The sequence below is a fragment of the Periplaneta americana genome, chromosome 3, assembly GCF_040183065.1.
Source record: "Periplaneta americana isolate PAMFEO1 chromosome 3, P.americana_PAMFEO1_priV1, whole genome shotgun sequence".
NCBI lineage: Eukaryota > Metazoa > Arthropoda > Insecta > Blattodea > Blattidae > Periplaneta > Periplaneta americana.
The window spans coordinates 76,818,789-76,824,964 of record NC_091119.1 but is presented as its reverse complement, the minus strand read 5'-3'; the positions used below and the strand labels follow the sequence as shown (position 1 = coordinate 76,824,964).

At 34.1% G+C, this 6,176-nt stretch overlaps 1 long non-coding RNA gene across 1 annotated transcript; it reads left to right on the top strand.

Moving 5' to 3' along the window:
- Window positions 1-667: 667 nt before the first annotated feature.
- On the top strand, window positions 668-5,884 carry LOC138696186 (uncharacterized). Its single transcript, XR_011331275.1, has 2 exons — window positions 668-1,799; window positions 1,942-5,884. It is a non-coding gene; the product is annotated as an uncharacterized lncRNA (long non-coding RNA).
- The last annotated feature ends 292 nt before the right edge of the window (window positions 5,885-6,176 follow it).

The following is a 6,176-nucleotide window of genomic DNA, read 5'->3' as shown; positions in this document are numbered from 1 at the left end:
ATACCTGCCTTTATTTCGATTAAATATTGCGCCCTTATGTGGTTAAGTGAATTTTTGGTGTTATAAACAGTAAATATTTGTAATAATATACACGTGAAAGTGAAACAATGACTGGGATGTAAACTAAATTATGATTAGGCCTAAGTGCAGCGTTACTGATGTTACTCTTGTCTAATCCATTTTTTGTTAGTTTACCGTATTTGTTTTATTAAATTTAAATTATTGCGCCCTTCTTATGTGTGAATAATCTACATTATAAATAATACGTTTGATAATATACACAATTTGAACTAAAAGCGAGATACATATAGTATATTATGAAAAATTATACCTTATAGTTTTCATTACTTTTACAGTATCTAGTATTGTAATTAATTGAAATAAAGCACGCTCGCTTCATTACGAAATTCTTGCACATTCATTTAAGCACGTTTCAACAATTTTCAGTTGCATCGCACGCATATTTTGATGTGTTGACATTATAGGTTATGTTTACTCTATCAGTACTTGCCTTATTTCTATATTCGCAATTATGCACAATAATTAAGTATAACGCTACGTATAGCTTGTAAATGCAATTTGTTTACACTTCAATTGTATTTATTCGTTTCATACGGTACTCCAGTCTGATTAGTTTAATATGTTACCAGAACTAAACTAGCGCTGAGGTAGTTCCCTTCGTATTCATACACCTTGCATATACTAATTAGTTCGGTTAGTACAGGCTTTTATTATGCCTTGCTTAGAGGATGAAATGCATCTCCACAAAGGATAAATTCAACTGTTTTCAGTTCAGAAGTTACCGGAATTATACCTCAGCGCTCGTTTAACCCTAGTTAAGTAATATAACCGTATGTACATTTCATAGGAGGGACTGTGGTGAATTTTCTACCTATAAGTAAGGAAGATAACCGTGTTCTGAAGTTTATCCTAAATATATTCTTCTTTATTAAATCTCAAAATAGCTTTCGTTCTCAACTTAAAATGTTGGCGCAAATAGGTTATGTTAACATGGTGAATTCTCTTCACATAAAAATAACACAGTTTTACAATTATTTCTGCCACATTATGCAACAAATAAATGGAACTAGCCGGAACTTATGCACACATTGCATTGAATAACAATTTAATTGTATTATTTATTTGTTCCCTACTATACTGGGTCGTATTTAATTCTATTTATCTAACCTACCAGATGAAGTAACACACAACCGTACATACCTACACTTATTTCATAGGAGGGACTGTGGTAAATTTTCTACCTACAAGTAAGGAAGATAGATGTGCTAAGTTAAAATCACAATATAAATAATTCTTCTTTATTAAATCTCAAAATAGCTTCCATTCCAAACTTAAAATGTTGATGCAAACAGGTTATGTTAACATGTAAAACTCCGTTCACATTAAAATAACACAGTTTTGTAATTATTTCTGCAACATATTATACAGTAAGAAGTGAACCTATCTTATACACACATTACACTAAATAAAATTGAGCACCGACACGCATTGAAGTAATATATTTCACTCAGCTCCGTATACTCAAATAGAAAAGCCCGACCCATCGAGTGACGTCACACATCCTGCATTACGGCCTGGTTTAGATCACGATGGCAGTGAGTATAACATTAGCAACAGGACTGCCAACTTGTAGGAAGTCAAAGAGATAGATTTAAATTGAGAAAATGTATGCTGTCCTTCATATAGGTCAGTAGGTTTATCTGGGTTAAGAAGAAGATTTACGCCGGAAATATAGCATGACGATGCATCGGGATAATTTCGTCCCAACTAATTGTGAGGTAAGTATGACTAGCTGGTAATTAAGGCATATGATATGTATGAATAATGTAAATTGATACTTCATGTTTGAGGTTAGTTCAACATGCGTAGTACTAGTGTGAATAGGCCTATAAATTTGAGATTTTCTGATATTTTTAATAGTTAACTATGGAAGATGGTAATATCGGTGGTGCTGCAAGTTTCTGTCCTTGAGGAGCAGTTGGATGTCATCATATGGCAGCGCTGCTTATACACGCACATCACAATGTGTCGGTGACTGACTAGTCGTGCAGCTGGAGTGTGAGAAAGCAGAAGGAAGATAGTGAAATTAAGACTATTGAACAATTGTTCCCAGCAGAATCCTTTGAATAAGAAGCCTGCAATAGACATAAAAGATTGTGTTTTCTTCATTGAAGGGTCATCATACAGTTGGGTTTACTTCGCTATTAGGTTTAGAACATTGTGTACCTGGAACCATTTCTAGCACCATGTATGGAAAAAGTTATCTTTTCTGAGAACTACAATAGTGCAAAAGATAAAGGGGCTTTCTTAAAGCAACACTGCACCTTGTCAGATGCAGCAATTACTCTGCTGATGAGACTAAGGGGCAGACAGTAAACACTAGATGGACAGAACTCAAAGAAAGTGTAGATTTACTGCAAGTAACTTGGTATCTTACTCAAATCCTGTCAGAGGGATAGATTTCCGCCATTAGTCTTTAAAAAACTTGTTGGTTATGATTAGACATCGGATTTTTAGGCACTAAAAATTGCAGTTTTAGGCGCCTAAAATAAGCTCAAAATTTGTAAAATTAGGCTCTATTTTAATGAAAATAGGCATTTTAGGCACATCAACGTATCATATTTCTTTCACTGAAATTTTTAGTTATACACTAAAATACGCATAAAAAGTATGTTTAAACATGAAAAAAGAATACTATATTATATGCACAAATTTAATATATTGAAACTAATGAAATAATGATTATTGATATCAAGATTACTCATTTTAAGTTATTGAAATTCAGTTCCATGCTCAGACTTTATTATAATTATCTGCACAGTACACCACCAGAATTTTTTCTAAATTCTCCACAGGTAATCTTTGCCTTTTGTCACTGAGAATCATTTTGAAAGCAGAAAAACTTCTTTCAATCGAAACTGATGTGAGAGGCGAAAATTTTAAATTAGGTACAATAGAAACATCAATACTTACTGCAACATTTACACTTTCCCCCGATATCACTCTTGATACTTTTTCCAACAATGAAAATTCTACATTCTTATTTAATACGTTGTCCCACTTATTTTTAACTTTTTTCCCAGTTTCGCCCAAAGCAGAATGTATGTTCACTTGAGCTTCCTTTACTATTGCTATTTGGCTACAAAGAGATTGTTTTTCACGTTCTAATTGTTCAATGCTTGCAGGTATGAAAGAAAAATTTGATGTTATGTAGGCAATATCGTTTTTCACTCGTGAGTCATTCAGACAATCTTTCACTGCTTTCACACACGCTGCACTATCAGTTTCAGGTAATTTATCAATTACTGTGACCACTTCTTTAAAATACTTAGAATAATACACCACTGACTGAATCCAGGTTCCCCATCGTGTAACAACCAGCTGAGGTGGGAGTGGGATATCTGGAAAGTTCTCTCTGAATATTGAAATCCTGGATGGGGCTTTGCAAAAACATTTTTTTGTGTTAGAAATAAACGAATTGACAAGAGGAAATTCATTCCGGATTGTTTCAGAAACCCTGTGAAGGCCATGTGCTAGACAGGTTACATGCGTGAGGTTAGGATAAAATGTTTTAAGAAGTGGAGCTGCAGCAACCATGTATGAGGCAGCATCAGTACAAAACAACAGAACTTTAGAATCGTCTATATTACCTGAGTATAAAGACTGTAGGCCTTTATTTACAAAATAAGCAATGGCTTGGCTATTCACTTTCGAAAGTTCCTTAACACATACGAGGTGTGGAATCGAAGGTCCATCAGGACTAAGTTTTCCTACTACCATATTTGCTATATACCTATTCATAGGATCTGAGGTTTCATCCACAGATACCCATATGTAAGAATCACCTATATCCTCCCGAATGGAAGCTAAAGTTTCATTGTATATTCTAAGTAATTTTTTCTTAGGGTCGACTCAGATGGGATATTTTGTTTGCAGTATTTTTGTAAAAACTGTCTTAAAACCGGATTTTCAATTGCATTCCAGGGAATGTTAGCAGCAACAAACGCTCTGGTTAAATCAGCATAGAAATTGCTGCTGAGATTGGATGAAGTAGGCTGTGTTAGTAAAGTTTGTTGCAGTTGATTTTTCTGCTGAGCTTTAGCCTTATGAGCCGCTCCTTGCACATGCTGCTTTAGGTGGCACTTCTTTTCTTGCGAAATCTAAAAATGTAAAGTAAACTGAATTAAAATAAAATCCTAATTGTTGTATTGCCGTATTTCTATCACAAAGTTAGTGGGTTCGAACAATCAAAATTTTAATGACCTGGAAATACTTTAACTATCGGAATTTAAAAGGTTAAAGTGTAGTGGTCTTAAAAAGAATTATACCTCAGGATAGCTCAGTCAATGTATAAATATTATAGGCCTACTCATTAAAATTAATAGAATTTATATATTTCAACTATTGTTACATACCTGTTTGCTACAAATCTTGCAGAATATTATTTTTCCATCATAAGTGAATTCTGAATATTCTGTTAGCCATTGCCGGATCAATGTAGATTTTGCACTTATATTTTTCGGCATTATCGCGTTAAACTTCACAGGAAAACGTCCTACCGCTCAAAACTTCTCAACACAAATAAGGTGAGGGAAAGAGCAACTGTTAACGAGCATTCAAATGAACCGTTGTTAGTGAGATTCAATTGGACAAAAATACAAAGTTCCACTTATTGTTGCATTTCCTGGTAGTGTTAACACTAGGAGGGCCATTCTTTTAAATATTTTGTAACGGTTTACCCTACTAATTCGCAGTTTTACGACTTTTCATAAATATTTCAAAAACACTCTTTCTCCAAAAATTGTGATTTTATGACACTCTGAAGGGCAGTACAGCTAATCGGTTTCAGACCGAAAACAGTCATTTTTATAGTATAGTATATCTCTGAATCGGTAGCAGCACATGTTGTGATTGTTGCCTGCTTCAAAACTAAGGTTGGTTCTTTGTCGGCATTTATGCCTCCAAACATGTTAAATTCGGTGAAATCTATTGCGAGTGTCATGAGATTCAAAACATTTTGTTTCCTTTATCAGTGGTTTCATGGCCGGTGTGAAGCAAACTTTCCACTTTTTAAATGCCTTAAATTTCGCAGTGAATGCATGTATAAATTATAGAAAAGTAAGAGTAAAATGCGAAACTTTACAGTGAGTTAGGCATTTTTAGGCGAATATTAACAAATTAGGCTCTAATAACCGTTTTAGGGCATTTTAGGGCACTATAAAACTCTTTGAATACCTTTCAATTTCCATGAAACACAAATATTAATAATTATTTTTACTTTTCTCCTAAAGAAACAAAATAGGCATTTGCCCTAGAATCCGATGTCTGGTTATGATATGTCAAGTGTAAAAGCTGTGTAGTGAGGAAAACAGCATGAAGCAGTAGCTGTGTTAGAAGTGTCAGGGTTATTAAAGTCACAGATTCAAGCAACAGGTTTTGTGGCTTCATTCAACAGGCGTACTAGGAGCAAGTCTTGATGGACTTAATGATATTCAGGGGAAAACATGTACATGTGAAATAAAATGTCCCTATAAATACAAAAACACAACATTGACTCAGGCACTGAAAGGGGTAAATGATTATATATTGTTTGTGGATGATGATGTTTTTTTTAAATATGGACCATTATTGCTATAATCAAATCCAAGGTCAGTTGTATATGACAGGTTATGATGTAGGATATTTGGCAGTATGGGCTCCACAGCAGCCTGTTGTGTATTTCGTTGAGAAGGACTCTTCATGGGAAAAAACATGCAAATATTGCAGTCATTTTTCATTCATAAATTCGTGCCATGGTTGCACGAACATAAGAAGTAATAATGTGAATAGACTTACATTAATACCATTAACAGAAAAAAATGTGGTGAACAAATTTTCAAGTCATTGTAGTTTTCCAAATAAGGATCTGTGAAAGAAAAACCAAATTAGGAAAGAAGCTACACGTTTCATTTCACTAGAAACAACACATCCAGGTGTAGACAAATATCTGGCGTCAGGTTGCCATGGCACCAAAAAATTTTTGTATGGTGCCTGAATTTTTTTTATCGAGTTCTAACTTACCAAAATTTCAGTTTCTTTTAGGCTATGTTGTTTCGACCATATATAATGTTCACAAAAACAGTCGTAGGAAGAAGTTTAAGTGCGTAATGTGTTTT